The sequence below is a fragment of the Polypterus senegalus genome, chromosome 1 (genome assembly GCF_016835505.1).
Source record: "Polypterus senegalus isolate Bchr_013 chromosome 1, ASM1683550v1, whole genome shotgun sequence".
NCBI classification, from domain to species: Eukaryota; Metazoa; Chordata; class Cladistia; order Polypteriformes; family Polypteridae; genus Polypterus; species Polypterus senegalus.
Genome location: NC_053154.1, coordinates 30341386 through 30360502, shown reverse-complemented (window position 1 = coordinate 30360502; position 19117 = coordinate 30341386). Strand labels below are relative to the sequence as shown.

Sequence of the window (19117 nt, the reverse complement as noted above, 5' to 3'; positions counted from 1 at the left end):
GGGTTCACTTCCCAGGTCCTCCCTGCGTGGAGTTTGCATGTTCTCCCCGTGTCTGTGTGGGTTTCCTCCCACAATCCAAAGACATGCAGGTTAGGTGGATTGGCGATTCTAAATTGGCCCTAGTGTGTGCTTGGTGTGTGGGTGTGTTTGTATGTGTCCTGTGGTGGTTTGGCACCCTGCCCAGGATTGGTTCCTGCCTTGTGCCCTGTGTTGGCTGGGATTTGCTCCAGCAGACCTCCGTGACCCTGTATTCGGATTCAGCGGGTTCGAAAATGGATGGATGGATATATATGTATGTATAAAAAGTAAGCAAAAAATGATTTCCTTTACTGTACCATAAACTTGAGTTTTGAAGGATCACTTGCCTTTACCTCTAGCAGGCTATTCCAAGTGCTATAGAAAATGCCCTACTTTTATTTATTCCTCAAAACTTACCATTTATTCAATTATATTTAAAGTATATACATTTGTGCCATACTTATTCTCCAGGTTACTGATTTTAAGGAAATGCTCTTCACACATTGAAAACCACAAGCAACAAGTCCCACCCTCCCACTCCCCACCCCCACAGTTGTTTGACTTAGTCAGATATGCCACCGCACTACATCAGGACTAGGGGATTTTTCCAGTGCTGAAGACGTCTCTCAAAACAAAAGAAAGAAACATGCATTGAACAGAACTTTATTTGACTGAGGCTGTATGACAAGCTGTCAATGGACGAAATCTTCTTTTTCTTGGCACACAGGTCTGTTTTTTCATATATATTTATTGAAACACATATCACTATGTGACAGCTAAATGATACTTCCTAAAATGTATTACAGGATATCCTATTCAACAGTGTATTTCAATCAATGTCTTTAATGCTAATAACTTTAGATATGCACAGTAAGTGGAAGCGTGCATTCTGTTCGGCACAAAACAGTCTAATTCCTACAAAATAAGTTTCCTGTGACTAGTTAGGTGTCAGCTTTTTGGTCTGTTATTTTTAAACTGTTATTCTTAAGTGCTCTCTTTTAAATGTACACAACAATTGACCACAATAACATATGTAGATTTAATGAAATGTGCAATTACTTTTTTAAACAGTGTAATTTTTAAAAATGTTTAAATTCATTGTTTAACCTTCACAATTTTCATATCATAGTAATTCTGCCTTTCAGAAAAAAGCACTGACATATTTGATCATTAAGACTGTGGTTTGATATACTTGGAGTATTAGAGTAGGTGTATGACATTAACGGTCGTTATGCATATTTGCATAGATTTGCATAGACTGGATTTTCTCTAAGAAAGGTGTGTAAATGTGTGTAAATTTCTGCAAATATCATTTATTAAATTTGCTTAATTTGATTAATATTGAGTAAAATACATTTAGCTTATTTACAGTTAATGTGGTTTGAGTCAGCTAAAAATTATTCGCTGTCCATTTGTAATTTTATTCATTTCAGTATTATATTGCTTGCATAATTATCTACCCAAGGACATCTCAAATAACCTTCAAGAGTTGATAATTAAGAATGTATGAAATATTTGTAACAGTATATACCTTCATAAGACAAAACAGTAAAAAATATATTACAGCAGCATTTCAAATAAAAAACTGCAAAGAAGATAGCAGTTGATTTTCAAAATAAAATATTAAAGTAAGTAAAATTAGCAGATATAAATAAAAGTAAAAAGAAGAACAGACAGATTCCTTGTAATTTTTGAAAGAATTTTTGGCAGACGGTAACATTAAATTTTTTAAAATTAGGCCAGGGACATTCAGTCATAGAAGAAGATTGAATGGGTATAAAAATTGATAGGCCAGATGTCCAAGGTAGAAAATATTCCCATTATGGAAGTGACCACACTCTCAATAGAAAGAGTGGCCTCACAAAGCCAAAAAACATCTTGGATGTCTCTTGCTGTCCTTCTAACTTCTAGATTTATAAGGTAGCTGAACTACCCATTTTGTGATTGTTTCATTCTTGCAGATTTTTGAAAGTTTGATTGGAAATGTTTCTGTAAAAGTTAAAAATAAATTCTTATAAGTTAACACCTTATGAAATGCCATCATATCAAGTATTATATTGCATGTGACAGAGAGCTCATGTATTTCCATGGAAATTAAATCTAAAGCAAAAAGTCAATGGACCTTAAAACACAAATTTGGAAACAGATGGATTTATCTCGACTTTTTCACTTTCTTACTTAGCAATATTTTAAATGAGTCAGATTGCATGATGTACCAATGCTTTTACTTACTCTGACATCTGAAGAAAGCCTGCACAATGCAGTGTGTCCTCAATCGATGAATAACTTGGTATCTGTTCATCTCAGGAATGAACCACATGAATGAAAACATGATGAAGTCAACTCAGAATATCAATGGCACAGACCTGCTTTCTGTTCACAACATGTAATCCATGCTACTGTATCTTCTTAGAAATATCTAAGAATATCTATAAGACCTCAGCTACTTTGAAGAGGCACTTATCTCCCTCCTTCATTCTGGGCTGTTAATACAGGAGCATTAGCTTTCTCATGACAAAACTGAGAAATGGATTTTATCCTCAGGTCATAAAGCTGATGGCAAACCTGTAACACTGATATATGCATGATCGCACTAGATGTGTTTTTTCTTATATTATTCCATCTTCTGATGTTGTATTTAATGTATGGTACTGTATTCAGTGTTTGATATTGACAATCATTAGTTTGTGGGAGAAACTGAAGTAACATTCTCATTGTACTATGTACATGTGGCAATAAAATTGAACTTGAACTTTAACATTTACTTATTATTCATGTGTGGTTACAGTTAATATAACATTTATATTATTCTTAACTGCCAAACATTTCAATCAATTAATACTTTCACAAAATGAAATACCTGCATCTATTATACTTTGTACAATGAGTTAATAATGAGGGTGGTACAGTAGTCGTGGTGCCGCCTTGCAGTAAAAAGGCCCTGGGTCCCCTCTCAATGTTCTCCTCATGTCCATGTGGGTTTCCTTTGGGTGCTCCGGTTTCCTCCCACAGTCCAATGATATTCAGTCTGGATGGATTGGCATTGGATTGGTATGTACTGTATGTATTAGTGTGGTCACATTGTGATGGAGTGGCACCCACTTTATGGAATTGCTCCTGCTTTGTGCCCTGTGTTTGCTGGGATAGGCTCTGGACCCTGTAACCCTGCTCGGGATGAAGCATGATTCTTCCAAACTTTGAGCAAATTTAAAAAACTCTCTGATTCTCCCATTTTTAAAAAATAGTTCAAGAAACACTTCATAATTCAATTAGAAAAAAATAAGACATATCTTTGAGAAGTTTCTGTCTGTCTTTGTTCCACACTATAACACTAAAACTTGTGAAGGCTGTGAACAAGATGAAGCTAAATTTGGCCATGAAGAAGCCTTCTATTATTATTTTGCATGCTTTATGTTCCATGTTTGACACAGAAGACCCTGATAATATTATTAACAGGCTATGGGGTGGGGTGTCCCTTTTTGGTTGAGATATATGCTACTTTAAAAGTCATCAGACTGGCAGAGCCTGTTTAGTTTTATTTGGGGATTTTTGCTGTATTCCTTTAAATGGCATGTGGTCATTCTTGGTGAAATTATTAGAAGAAAATGCATACGTTGTCATAGCTATAATAATGACACTATAATGATACTCAGCTATGTGTTGCAGTCAAATCAATTATAATGTCTTAATATTAGTTATGCTATGATAAACTGTTAATTATAGTTTCTGATCACCAGATAGAATTAAAAGATAAGTTTGATATTTTTTAAATTGAAATTATTTTGATCAGACATGCATTGTATTTATAATATTGCCACATGAAAAGTGATGCATTTTTTATAAATTGTAAAACACAACTACCCTGTTCTTACATGCCCAGAGGGGACTGGGCTGTCTCATGGTCTGGAATCCCTACAGATTTCATTTTTTTCTCCAGCCGTCTGGGTTTTTTTTTTTTCTGTTCACCCTGGCCATTGGACCTTACTCTTATTCTATGTTAATTAGTGTTGACTTATTTTCTTTTCTTACTATGTCTTTTATTTTTCTATTCTTTATTATGTAAAGCACTTTGAGCTACTGTTTGGATGAAAATGTGCTATATAAATAAATGTTGTTGTTGTTACATTTTAAAGAGGAAGTCATGGGGCAGAGGTCCAAACGTGAATAAAAAGTCTGAAAATCTTATGTCAGTTTTGATGCAGTATGGGTTTAAAAAGCATTCGTCCGCATTTCTGATGCATGAAATAAAGTAAAGTAAAATAAACATCACAAATTCCTGGTGATTCCTTTGCGTGAGGTAAGAATATGTTTTCCCTTTCATTTGTCTGGTTACAGTGGGCATTGTGGGGGAGGTTTGAGATTTTGCACAGGTGCACTTCAAATTCAAAATTTATCATATCTTCAGACTGCATGTTATCCTAATTTTTTTAATGACACTGCTTTTTTATTCTCTCCTCTAAATGTACCTGCCTTCATTCATCAATCTTCCCAGTCTTGTAGAATGTAGTTTGAGCCATCCCAAGAATTGCGGAATGCAGCACTCCGTGTGTCTGTGTGACAGATCAAAGGTTTATATGCTAATGTCACATTGACCTCATTGTCTGTGTGTATGGATACTTACTGAACACTGTGTGTGAATTTTTCGTTTTTGGCAATCAATCTTATCTTATGTGTTTAGAAACTGAATTTTGCTCTCCTCTTTTTGGTTAAGATGAAAGAGATGTTTACTTTTTGCTATTATCTATTGCTATGTTTTGTGACTTTATAAACATAATAACAGAACAAATTAGACAAATGAGAGTTGGTCATTCCAACCTAATACCCAATTCAGATACTGTACTTCTTAAAGGTTGTAAATGTTGGTAGTTTGTTTCATGTAGATTCCCACAACTCTGCATAAAGAAGAGTTTTCTGGCTTCAGTCCTAAATGCACTTCCCCATAATTTCCACCTAAGTATTTAAGTACATGATTTACTGTTAAGTTGAAATAATTCTGCTGGATCTACTTTATCAATGTTTATTTCTAGTCCTTTTCATTTTCTGTCTGCCCACCAAGCCTTTTGTCCAAACAAATAATATTTTACTCTTTGCAGAGCTATGAGGCACATGTTTAGCATGAATAAGAGGTATAGTCTTGTTTCTGAGGTTTGTAAAGATGGAAAGCAAATATGAATTCCACCTATCTTCAGTTATTTTCTTAGCTTACCAAATATCTCATAGTGGGCTTAGTACACTCTTAAATATAAAGGTGCCAGAGAGGTTCTTCAAAGCAATGCCATAGGGGAATTATTTTTAGATCCCATAAAAACCCATCCACATAAAATTTCTACATAGAATCTTTAATTATTTAGATCTGTAACAGGCTCCATACAGTAAATTACCATGAATATATGGTAGCAGGTTTGTGAAATACCAATTGGGTCATGATTTTAAAAGGACTCTCGCTGCATAAAATAACACAGGTTAAATCCAGGGTTTTTTTTTAATCTATTAGTATCCTGCTAGGTAGCCTACCATATATTAAAGATTTCTTTTTTTTCCCTACATATTAGGAAGTTTTTTTTCAAAGCACAAAGCATCTACTTCATATGCAAAGAACCCTTTTCAGAATGAAGCTGCGCTTGGTCAAGCAATGGCTCTGTGAGGAACCACACAACCCAATAAAGAACTATAAAATGCCAATAAATAATCAACTGCTTTTTAGCCACTTTAACTTTGCAATCTCATACAAGACTGGAGATAAGAACCTCAAAGCAGAAGCTTTTTCTCAGAATTTTGATGATGTGGAGTCTAATCAAAATCCAGACAAAAATTTCTCCTCATGGGTGTTTTGCTGACTGTTCAACTGACAAGATAAAGGAGGCAGATACTTTATGTCTGGTTCAAATTAAAATTAGCTGGTTTCGTGATTCTATCTGTAAAGTACTTCTGGGTATCACTAAAATCATTGATGTAGTTAAAATATACTTATGGTGGCCAATTAAAACAACAGACATTGATGAATTTCTAAAATATTGTGAAATCTGTAATAGATTAAAGGAAAATTCTGGTAATACTATTATTCTGCTGCTGCTCCCATCCCAACCCCAAAAGATAGGAGTAGATTTTGATAGACTTCATCGCAGACCTTCCTCTCTCCCATGGGTACACTGTACTTCTTGTAATAGTCTTTCACTTCTCAAAAGGTCTGCATTTTGAACAAGGTTCACAGTTTGTTTATTCATTAAGGAGATTCCACTGGCAAATAATTATCACAATTAACAAATTAACCCCGATCTCTGTAAATATCTAAGATGTACCATAATTTCTTTACAGAAAGACGTCAAAGGATACCTTACTCATAGCAGAGTTCTCTTGGAATATTCATAGTGCTTTTTGTTTATTTCTCCATCCTTTGTTTAGAAGAACATTTATGGAAGAAAGAAAGAAAGAAAGAAAGAAAGAAAGAAAGAAAGAAAGAAAGAAAGAAAGAAAGAAAGAAAGAAAGAAAGAAAGAACACCAAAAACACACTGAAGTAAAAACAGTATACAAAACACCCCATAATGAAAGGGGGTCTTGTTGGTGCGTCTGTGTTAACTTGATTACAATGTAATGTAAAATAAATTAGCTATAAGCTATCACTTAGGTATACATATCTTAAGTAGGATAATCAAAATCTTACATAGATACACAGGGTGCAAACAAAAGCCACACCACCTTGTACTTCTATTGCACATATGTACACAGATGATGTGTGTGTGCAATGCTAAAATGTCTGTTTTAATGTGTAGATCGTGGTAATTGTGTGCTATGAAACAATTTGTATCTCCACTACTCTGCTACAGAGCAGTACTGCAACTGTAGTTATTTAAGAAAACAGAAGGCACATCATTTAGAAGATCATGGCTAACATAGAGGGAAGCACTCTAATGATCACCTTTTTCTCCTTTTTGGTCCATAGCAGGTACTCTTTAAAAGTCTGTGAGATAGCTATGCTTGTTTACTGAAAAACAAGAAACTGAAACACTACATGCTCAGGTTCTGTTCATATTGTTGCAAGCAAAAGAATTAGAAACTTACAAAACACAGTTGCTGCCTTGAATTCTTTTATCATATCCAGAGAAACCATACTTATATACATAGAAACATGTGAAAATGACAGAGGAACCAGCACTGCTGCTAAGAGTGAGATATGGTCGGGTTTTGATGCAAAATAGTAGTTTTAGGGGACTGTGTGATTATTTCCAGTGATATCTGTATGCTAGACTTCCTTCAGAAAATGTATAGCAAATGACTGTTATCCTCGATGTTTATTAGGTTCACTACATAACTTTCTTTTCACTAGAATGCTGAGTCAGTACTATCATTGATCTTAATTTTCAACTTGATATGATGATCACATAAACAACTGACATGAATTTAGTTGGAAAGTGTACAGTTCTTGATAAGTCCAGCTGTAACATTCAAACACAGGTCAGATATAAGTTTCATATGTCTACATTGCATTTGGTGTCCTTAAAAAGATTCGATTTGTGCTACATATGAAGGACAAAATTCAATTTAAGCTACAATTTGAATATAGCCTAAGAGCCTAAATTATGAACTGGAAACAAGACATGGCTAGCGTCACACTGTTCCTCTGCGATATGATCATTGTTGTTATCAGCAACCTCCATCACAATCTTTGCATCAGTAAAACCAAGGCAACAGCTAACACTCGCACGAGAATAGTCAAAAGATGCACTCCCTCTTTCTTGCCAGTGGTTGCCACTCAAAGATTTATTGCAAACCATCCTGTTAAGTGCTCACAGACAACCACCTAAGAATGTTGTGTGTGGCTGTTACCAGAGTTGTTTGCAAAACTATAACAAGCTTTTTAAAAATGTATTATTAAGAAGCCAAAATGTTAATACTCACACTCTCAGTGGGTGATAAATATGTAACATTATTTAGAAATCAGGTCCTGAAATGAATAAAGCTAGTAATATTAATTTTATTTTTATCATTTACCTTATTTCTTTTATATACTAATGGCCATACATACAGTGGGATGCAAAAGTTTGGGCAACCTTGTTAATAGTCATTATTTTCCTGTATAAATCGTTGGTTGTTACGATAAAAAATGTCAGTTAAATATATCATATAGGAGACGCACACAGTGATATTTGAGAAGTGAAATGAAGTTTATTGTATTTACAGAAAGTGTGCAATAATTGTTCAAACAAAATCAGGCAGGTGCATAAATTTGGGCACCGTTGTCATTTTCTTGATTCCAAAACTTTTAGAACTAATTATTGGAACTCAAATTGGCTTGGTAAGCTCAGTGACCCTGACCTACATACACAGGTGAATCCTATAATGAGAAAGAGTATTTAAGGGGGTCAATTGTAAGTTTCCCTGCTTCTTTAATTGTCTCTGAAGAGTAGCAACATGGGGGTCACAAAACAACTCTCAAATGACCTGAAGACAAAGATTGTTCACCATCATGGTTTAGGGAAGGATACAGAAAGCTGTCCCAGATATTTAAGCTGTCTGTTTCCACAGTTAGGAACATATTGAGGAAATGGAAGACCACAGGCTCAGTTCAAGTTAAGGCTCGAAGTGGCAGACCAAGAAAGATTTTGGATAGACAGAAGCGAAATGGTGAGAACAGTCAGAGTCAACCCACAGACCAGCACCAAAGACCTACAACATCATCTTGCAGCAGATGGAGTCACTGTGCATCGTTCAACCATTCAGCACACTTTACACAAGGAGATGCTGTATGCGAGAGTGATGCAGAGGAAGCCTTTTCTCCGCCCACAGCACAAACAGAGCCGCTTGAGGTATGCTCAAGCACATTTGGACAAGCCAGCTTCATTTTGGAATAAGGTGCTGTGGACTGATGAAACTAAAATTGAGTTATTTGGGCATAACAAGGGGCGTTATGCATGGAGGAAAAAGAACACAGCATTCCAAGAAAAACACCTGCTACCTACAGTAAAATATGGTGGTGGTTCCATCATGCTGTGGGGCTGTGTGGCCAGTGCAAGGACTGGGAATCTTGTCAAAGTTGAGGGATGCATGGATTCCACTCAGTATCAGCAGATTCTGGAGACCAATGTCCAGGAATCAGTGACAAAGCTGAAGCTGCGCCGGGGCTGGATCTTTCAACAAGACAACGACCTGAAACACTGCTCAAAATCCACTAAGGCATTCATGCAGAGGAACAAGTACAACGTTCTGGAATGGCCATCTCAGTCCCCAGACCTGAATATAATTGAAAATCTGTGGTGTGAGTTAAAGAGAGCTGTCCATGCTCGGAAGCCATCAAACCTGAATGAACTAGAGATGTTTTGTAAAGAGGAATGGTCCAAAATACCTTCAACCACAATCCAGACTCTCATTGGAACCTACAGGAAGCGTTTAGAGGCTGTAATTTCTGCAAAAGGTGGATCTACTAAATATTGATTTCATTTCTTTTTTGTGGTGCCCAAATTTATGCACCTGCCTGATTTTGTTTGAACAATTATTGCACACTTTCTGTAAATCCAATAAACTTCATTCCACTTCTCAAATATCACTGTGTGCGTCTCCTATATGATATATTTAACTGACATTTTTTATCGTAACAACCAACGATTTATACAGGAAAATAATGACTATTAACAAGGTTGCCCAAACTTTTGCATCCCAGTGTATGTGGATGGCCCTTCTGTGTAGTGTATTCAGCTATGTGATCAAGCATAAAGCCACATGACCTATATAGACAAACACTGGGTTGTACTGAGAGCTCAATGTACCACTGTCATAGGATGAAACCATTTCAATAAAGTTCAAAAAAACACCATCATGCACAATGCTAAGAGACAGCTGGAGAGATGTAAAGCACATCATTCGCTGGAGTGGTGAATCATGGTACACCATCTAGCAGCCTGATAGACTAATCTGGGTTTAGTAGATACCAGGTGAACACTACCTAACCAACTCTAAACTTCTGTAGAGGTCAGAATGATGGTCTGTGGATGTTTTTCATGGTTATGGCCCCACAATCACAGTGAAGGGAAATTTTGATGCTACAATATACAAAAGCAATATTTTGGAATAAATAGGAAAGCTGACTGTGTACCACATCTTATTACCCAACATGAGTGCCTGACCTTACAAATTTTTCATGGCTGAATTAAAGAAGGTCCCTGCAGCCATGTTCCAAAAATTATTAGAAAACCTTCTCAGAAGAGTGGAAGCTATATTAATAGCAAAACTTATTCAAGTCCATATTAATGCCCTTGGTGTTATAGTGAGATGTTCAACAAGCAGACATGAGCGTGATGTTGGAGTGTCTGCATACTTTTGATTATATTGTATATTTGGTGTACTGTAGTTAATGTTTGCAAAAGTTCAAATTTAAACAAAGTTGATGCAAATAAAACAGAAAAAAGTAACAGCTTTGAATAAACATTTATAATTTCACATCAGCTGATGTCTGTAAGTGCATAACTTATTTTTGCACTTTCAAAACTAACTCACATAGTATTAAAAAAATGTTGCAAAGTTGATACTAGCGGCAAGATTTTTCTGATAACACTCACACACACTCAAGCATCATTTCTTAATTTACTACACTTGATTACAGTCTGCTGCTGCCTACTGCATGCAATCATTTCCTCTGTCAAATTTATTATTAGATCTTTATTATTACATATATAAATAAGAAAATACAAATTAAAACAGTGAGTTCATAATTAACATTATATACTGCAATTGCTTAAAAATAACAAACATACATGGCTGAAGCATGTACAAAGTTTATGCAATCAAAAATATTGTAGTTAACATAGAGAAGAGACACATGCAAGAGGTCCGTTGTGGGTAAGACCAAACCTTTTTACTTCAGAGGTGTCTCACGAACAATGGATTCCTATCTATTTGTATAATCCGGTTCATGGAAATCGCTATCAACAAACAAAAGATTAGATACTTGCAACCTGTCTGCCTCAATGCTCTAGTCTCAGAATTCTCTGCGCATTTCACAGGAACATTGCATGTCCCTGAGGTAGCACAAAGTTGCAGAGACATGCCAGCAGCTGAGATGGCCTTTGAATGTGGGAAAACGACATGCACAGCTTATGGAGTAGGAGCAGGGCTTTGCGTTGTCATGTCAGCTGGAGAGCCTTTTTTGACAGAAGTGTTTCTAGTAAATCAGCAGAACTTCTGCAAGGAGTGAGCAGATCTTGGTATTATAAGAAAAAAAAAAAAACGCACACACACACCGGCCTGGTGGAGTTGGAAACAATATACTTGACGACAATGACTCTATAAAACTCTAAGGACCCTATACCACCTCACCAGCTTGTTGCAGCTCTTGACTGGAACTCACCCTTGGACTGCCTACCTTCTTGCAGCATCATTTCTTACAACTGGGCATGTTGGCTTTGACACAGAGATCATAATTGCTTTTCTGTCACCAACACGTGTAATTATCTTGCATAATAGATAAGTAGATGTACTTTATGTGTACCCAAAGAGAAATTAAAACTTTACAGAAGCTCAAGAAAAAAAAAAAGAATATATAAAATAAAACGAATCTCCTCCAACTGGTATTATAATTTACTGGGATCCTCTGGGTCTTGTGCTTCAGCATAAGGTTTTCCAAAGACAGGTTTAAGTGGGGTCTTCATTTTTTGACCAAGCATCAGCAAAGAAGGGGTGCATCCAATTGACTGTTCTGTACCAGTGTAACACAAGATGTAACTGCTGATCCCAGTCATGTCTCTAGATGCAGTGATAGACAACTGAGTTGTGAATGTTAGATTGAAACATTGCACCAGGTCATCGCTCTGTGGTCTATTGGGGTGGTATGTGTCTTCCTGATGCCCAGCCACTGACATACCTGATGGAGCGCTCAGCAGTTCAACGTTTCTTCCCTTGTTAGAATGAAGTACCTCAAGCACTCCGAACCATCTAAAGAAACACCAGATGAGTGATTCCGCTACAGTAGTGCCTTCCTAATCAGCAGTGGTGGTTCCAGACCAAATTTACCAGGGGGGGCCAGTGTTTTTTCATGGGGGCACAGAACACCACCGTAAGTAATTAATTAAAATTTTTTGTCTTCAGTACAGGGGCCAGGGCCAGTTCTACAGGGGCACTGGCCCCTGTTGGCCCCCGTCTAAAACCGCCTATGCTAATCAGGCATTGCTAGGCCTTGGGCCACATGATGAAATAGTCCACCACAAAAGGAATACTCAATTCCTTGTGTTAAGCAATACAGTTTGAAATACAATCCGTTACATTTCTTTTGTTTTTCCTATTTGGAGCACAGGCAGGTCAAGTGACTGACTCAATGTCACACAGTATCAACAGCAAGACTTAAACCTACAAACTCAGGGTATAAGGTCCAAAGTTCTCCAAGCCTTAGCCCCTGCACCAAACTGACTGATGATTAAAAGAGGAACAAAGATCAGTGGATAAACTGCTCATATTTGCTTGATCTTGCTAGTTCCTACTCTTTTGTACATACTCAGTCTTACTTAAGAAATTTGTTTTAATAAGCCCACATTGTTTGGAGATTTTTTACATATATTTATTTTAAAAGATATCTCTGGATAATGTATAACAAACAGAAATGGCACGGTATAGGCTTAGATATGCAGTACATCAGTTGTCCCTGTGCCACCTTTATAGAGTACATGAAATTCTCTTTCTGTCTAGTATTGCTAAGGGAAAATGACATGGTTGCTGTTGGTCATATTTATAGGGAGTGATTAAGTTGGTGAATGATTGCAGAATGACATGAATTTTTACATACACTTTTGCTGTACAACAGAAGAGTCTGGCTCCTTGTATGATGCTCTCTTGTCAGTGCAAAAATAATTTAAATTAGACAAACTTCCTGCTAGTATGTTAAGAAATATACACTATATCTTAGTGTCAACTGTGTTTTAAGATGATCAGTAATACCAAATTTCAATTTTCAATAGTACAATAAACAGTATATTTCCATGATTTTAGAAACACACCTCATTACGAAAGAATAGTTTTATTCCTATGCTATTTGCTTAGTTGTATTGTTCAAGTTATTTATTTCTGTCTTTCTTTATTTTTCTTTAGCTTAATAGAAATACGGTCAACCACATGACTGGGAAACTCAAAGTTTGATAGAGAACCTGCAGCTGTAGCACTGGAATAGAAATACTGCCATTTCAAACACTTTCACAGAAATGCACAGGCATTTGTTCAACAGAATGCTTAACAGATTACACATTGACAGTGTGTCTGTGTCTCCCTGCTGCAAGTACTGTATGCAAAGATGGGACAGTAAATCAATAAGAAAGAAGTTCCCCTTTTCTGAGAAGCTATCTGTATGCAAAACAGAATGTGTTGCATTTATGTATTCTGTTGTTGTAGATGATTAAACTCTTTACCTTAAGCCAAGCAACTATGCATATGGTTCTGTGTCAGGAAATAACCAAATTAGTTTGAGTTGTGATCTGAGCTGTGTGTTGAGATCATCTTGATGTTTTACTTTATTTTATTGTTGCAGATATATTAATTTATATTTAAATATCTATATTTATAAATGTTAATATCTTTTTTACAGACTTTATTTGAAGAAAATAACATTCCATACAATCAAGACTAACTTTTACAAAAAAGTAAAATCACTACATACAATAGAATCAAACTTAACAAACCAGAATTCAACCCCTGCCCAAGAGAGAGAGGAAAGCCAACAGCAAGTGCAAATCTTTTAAAATCTTTTAAAACAACAAAGAAGAGAGAAAATCCTTTCCCCCAATATAAAAGCTCATTCTGAAATTGCATTAATTAGATCTTACCATATTTTAAAAGAGTTTTGAACAGATCCTCTAGGGAAAAAAAATATTTTTTTTCCAATTTCAAATAATATATGATATCAGTTACCCACTGAATTATAACAGGTTGGGCTGGGATTCTTCCAGTTGAGCAAGATAATTCTGAATGCTAGTAGTATGGTATAGACAATTACAATCAATTTATTCTTCTCCACTTTAAGCCCATCCAGGAGTACAAAAAACAAAGCTGTTAATGGGTTATCAGTGATTGTGACACCAATGCTGTCTGATAGGCAGATTTCTGTCCAGAATGATGTTAATTTGGTGCACGGGAGGCTGGAGCTAGATTTGGTACGAGACAAGACTTTTTCATACAGACGAGACGTGACTTTCTCAGAGAGACACTTTCACATCCCACGAAACAAAGAGTAGATGACAAAGTAGAATGTCGTAAAGAATTCAAAAACGTTGGTGTGATACACATGCAGAGCAGGTTAGATATAATGGAAGTACGAAAATTTGAAAGTCTCCTAAAAATGGTAGTAAAGATTGCATTAGCACAAACAAATGGAAATTATTACTTGGTGAAATAAAGGAACAGCGAAAAGAGATCGAATATATTGTTCAGATTTAAACTTTAAGTCGGAGTCTTGTAGATCATCTAATTTGTGTTGCCATCAGGGAAAAGTAGTGCTTCTTCTCAATGAAGAATGTAAGAATTAAAAGATTTGTTGTTTGGTGAAAGTGAAATCCACATACGCTGTCACGCTTAGGTCACAGAGTTGCACAGATACACAGGAGATTTTGGAGACAGAAACTTTATTCAGATACTTTAAACAAACATGTCTCTTTCAGGAGTGAATCAAGCTCCGTGTCTAGTCCGAGGGGACAGTTTCGTCTCTCAATTAAAAGAATAGAAAATTCATAGAGGTGCGCCTTGGGAGCAGGACCCCCAAAAGTAGCAGAGGATTTCTAGGGGAGAAGAGAGACAAGGCAGTGAGACAAAAGGACAGCTGCTGTACAAGCTTTTAAATGTTTGAAACGCCACGTGAAAGCCAGCAGCTGATTGAGCAAAAAGGAGTTAAAAAAAAAACTGTATTTGTTTCCCATTGTATTACCATATAAGAGGGGGTTTCGGAGGACAACCATGTCTCCTTGGGGTGCATTCAGCCCCCCACTTCACAACGCGAGCGACAGAGATGTGAAGTGGCTGGCGCATAGCACAGGCTGGGTTAGGTGTGGTGAGCGAAGCCCCCTAGTTACCTTTATACAAATCTTTAAGTGATTTAATCACAAACACATTTCTTCATTTACATTATCTGTATATAGTTAACTTTATACAGCAGTTATATATATAATATGCTCAAAAAAATTAAAGGAACGCTTTGAAAACACATCAGATCTGAATGGGAAAAAATCAACCTAGATATCTACACTGATATGAACAGGGTAATGTGTTAGGATGAAAGGATGCCACATCATTTGATGGAAATGAAAATTATCAACCTACAGAGGGCTCAATTCAAAGACATCCCGAAAATTGAAGTGAAAACATTGATGTGGCAGACTAGTCCATTTTGCCAAAATTTTATTGCAACAACTAAAAATCGTACTCAGCAGTTTGCATGGTCCCCAAATGCCTGTATGCATGCCTGACAAAGTTGGGTTTGACAATGAGGGTTCGCTCCATGCTCCTATCTTCCTTCTGGGAGCCCTGAACCCGACACCGTTGGTAATGTGACCGATGAGCTAGGCAGTGATGCAAAACAATGAAGCAAGGGGATGGTACAGAAAGTCGAAAGTGCTTTTATTTAAAAACCAACAAAACAGTGTTCAAATAAATAGTGCAGTGCTTCAAAATCTTTAAATAAATAATCCATAAAATAGGTGAAAGGGTGGAGGTTAAAATCCATTACAGAAAAAAATCTTTTAAAAACGAGGTTAAAACAACGGCTGGAAGCTATCCTCTTAAAAATAAAGCCCGGTGCATTCTTCTTCTACTACTGGTGGCTCCCCTGCTTCTCCCAAACACGCCCCGCAACAAGGGAGTCACCCTAGCTACAGCTGACTTGCTCTGCCTGCTGGTCTGGAGGCTTCCCGATCCCTGGCTTTGGTTTTGCTCTCTCCAGACTGAGACTTGGGTTCCCCAGCAACCAGGACACTCATGCTGGGGGTTCCAACCTTCCAAGCCTCCCAACTCCTGCTGCCTTCTCGGCCTTACGTGGCCAGCTATCCTTCTTCCGGTCACTCCCACTCTTTACAATGCTCAGCGGGAGTGACCACTACCAACTGCCCTAGTTGTCGGCCAAACATCCCACTAGGGCTCACTGTCCAGCTGCCTGCTCACACACTCGCTCTCTCGCACTGGCTATCCTCTTCCTGCTTCCTGCCTTCTTCTCCAGCAACCTCCGTTCGTCTTTTTTCTTTTCTAGCCACCTCGCGCTTCTATTTATTAGGGTAGCGTTTCTCAACCATTAAGTATTTGCAACCCGAGTTTTCATAACAGTTTTAATCGCGCCCCCCCTAACATTTTTTTGAAATGTGGATGCATATTTTATTATACCTACTTAACTTTTATCGACATTTATCTAACTCTATATTTATTGTTCTAGTAACAGAATGTAGTTTAAGTTAATTTGTTTTGGTTTCAACAGATGTTTTTTTCATATTTTTGATTCTTGTTTTCTTTTTTTCACATCTTCGCGAACCCCTTTGTGTTACTTCGCGCCCCCCTAGGGGGGCCCGGCCCACAGGTTGAGAACCATTGTATTACGGGGACGTGGATCAGATGTGGCAATTAGCAACTCCCAGGAACAATTACGGATGCGGACGACTCCTCACCTGTGCACTTAAGTGAGGTTTGCCCGCATCACGAATTCACCCGGGAACCGCTTCTGACCACAAATACCATGGCCCCTCTCAAAGCTGCGAGTGTGGCAATTATTTATTTACAAAGTGGTCTTTTTGATGTGAGCTGTGGACCTGCTACACCACACAGGTGGACATGCTCCTAATGAGATGATGGATGGTGTCCTGGGGGATCTCCTCCGAGATCTGGACCAGGGCATCACTGAGCTCCCGGACAGTCTGAGGTGCAACCAGGCAGTGTCGGATGGACTGAAGCATAATGTCCCAGAGGTGTTCTATTGGATTTAGGTCAGGCGAGCATGGGGGCCAGGCAATGGTATCAATTCCTTCATTGTCCAGGAACTGCCTGTTTACTCTCTCCACATGAGCCCGGGCATTGTCATGCACCAGAAGGAACCTAGGACCCACTGCACCAGCGTAGGTCCAAGGATTTCATCCCGATACCTAATGGCAGTCAAGGTGCTGTTGTCTACCTTGTAGAGGTCTGTGCATCCCTCCATGGATATGCCTCCCCAGATCATCACTGACCCACCACCAAACCAGTCATGCTGAACGATGTTACAGGCAGCATAAAATTCTCCACGGCTTCTCCAGACCCTTTCACGTCTGTCACATGTGCTCAGGGTGAACCTGCTCTCATCTGTGAAAAGCACAGGGCGCCAGCGGTGGACCTGCCAATTCTGGTATTCTATGGCAGGGGTTCTCAAACTCGGTCCTGGGGGACCCCTGTGGCTGCAGGTTTTTGTTCCAACCAGCCTCTGTTTTTAATTGGACTCCTGGGCTAATTAAATGAACTATTGTTTCCCAGATTCCCTGTTTTGGGAACAATATACAAATTAGAAAACTAAGTTTGGTAAAAAAAAAAAAAAAGTATTAAAATGTACTAAGCAGTTATATGTATTTTTCTTTTTAACAGTATTTTCATCTTGTCATTCTACTTTTCTAGGTGTTCTAATTGTTTAATTAATCCGTTATTTACTACTTTGTGAGGCTGACACTAAAGTAGTTGCAGCCTTTCACGATTGAGTGTTGTTTGCTTGGGTTTCTGCTCTGCTTGTTTTTAATTGTCATTATTAAGATTCAATGAAGGGAGCAAACTGCACAGAGAAAGGGCGAAATATAATAAAAAGAAAGTTTAGCATTTAAATCCATAGCAAAAAGTTTCTTATAAATGTAAAAATCATGCTGCTGTGCTTTTCTGAATGTAGAATAAAAGATAAATAATACCAGCAAATTAAATTAGATCAGTGCTATCAGGTGTTGTCACTGATTAGGAATCTGGTTGGAACAAAAACCTGCAGCCACAGGGGTCCCCCAGGACTGAGCCAATCAAGCTCCACGGTGCTGGGCAGTGAGCACAGGGCCCACTAGAGGACCACAGGCCACCCTCATGAAGTCTGTTCCTGATTGTTTGGTCAGAGACATTCACACCAGTGACCTGCTGGAGGTCATTTTGTAGGGCTCTGGCCATGCTCATCCTGTTCCTCCTTGCTCAAAGGAGCAGATACCGGCCCTGCTGATGGGATAAGGACCTTCTACGGCCCTATCTAGCTCTCCTAGAATAAATGCCTGTCTCCTGGAATCTCCTCCAGGCCATTGAGACTGTGCTGGGAGACACAGCAAACCTGGCAATGGCATGTATTGATGTGCCATCCTGGGGAAGTTGGACTACCTGTGCAACCTCTGTATTTCCAGGTTTCGCCTCATGCTACCAGTAGTGACACTGACCATAGCCAAATGCAAAACAGATGAAAAACAGTCAGCCTCAACCTGTTAAACCATTCCTGTTTAGGGGCTGTTTTGTTGCCCCTCAAATGCATCTGTTGTTAATTTCATTAACACCAAAGCAGTTGAAACTGATTTACAACCCACTCTGCTGCTTAACTGACCAGATCAATATCCCATAAGTTTCACTGACTTGATACTCTGATTAAAACGAGTTCCTTTAATTTTTAGCAAGGAAGGAAGATATCCTTTTCCCCGAAATAGAGGTTTATACTAAAAGGTTATTGATTATATCCCGTTATATTTTAAAAATGTTTTGAGAATTAGATTTTTTTCGAATTTCAAATAGTATAGAACATCAGTTACCCACTGACTTAAAAGAGGTGGGCTGGGATTCTTCGAGCTGAGCAAGATTAGTCTACATGCTAGTAGTGAGGTAAAGGCAATTATGACTTGTTTGTCCTTCTCCACTTTAAGCTGATCTGGGAGTATACCAAACACAGCTATTAATTGGTTAGGAGTGACAGTGACATAAAATATTTCTAATAGGCATTCAATGATTTTGGTCTAAAATGTTGTTAATGTGGTGCATGCCCAAAACATTTGCCCAGTGTGGCTGGAGCTAGATTGCAACATTTGAACAATTTTAAACAAGACAAGGTGCTTGATAAAAGATTTTAAGTGGAATAATTGAATGCATTACGCATATGAAGCTAGAGTGTCTTCTGAGTGC

At 37.8% G+C, this 19117-nt stretch overlaps 1 protein-coding gene across 1 annotated transcript in view; it reads left to right on the top strand.

Moving 5' to 3' along the window:
• Nucleotides 1-606: 606 nt before the first annotated feature.
• Nucleotides 607-19117, top strand: part of LOC120523772 (G-protein coupled receptor 4-like) — a 29090-nt gene continuing 10579 nt past the window's right edge. The window contains exon 1 of the mRNA XM_039745377.1: nucleotides 607-745. The gene's annotated coding sequence lies outside the window, so the exon portion shown is untranslated. The remainder of the gene's footprint in view (nucleotides 746-19117) is intronic.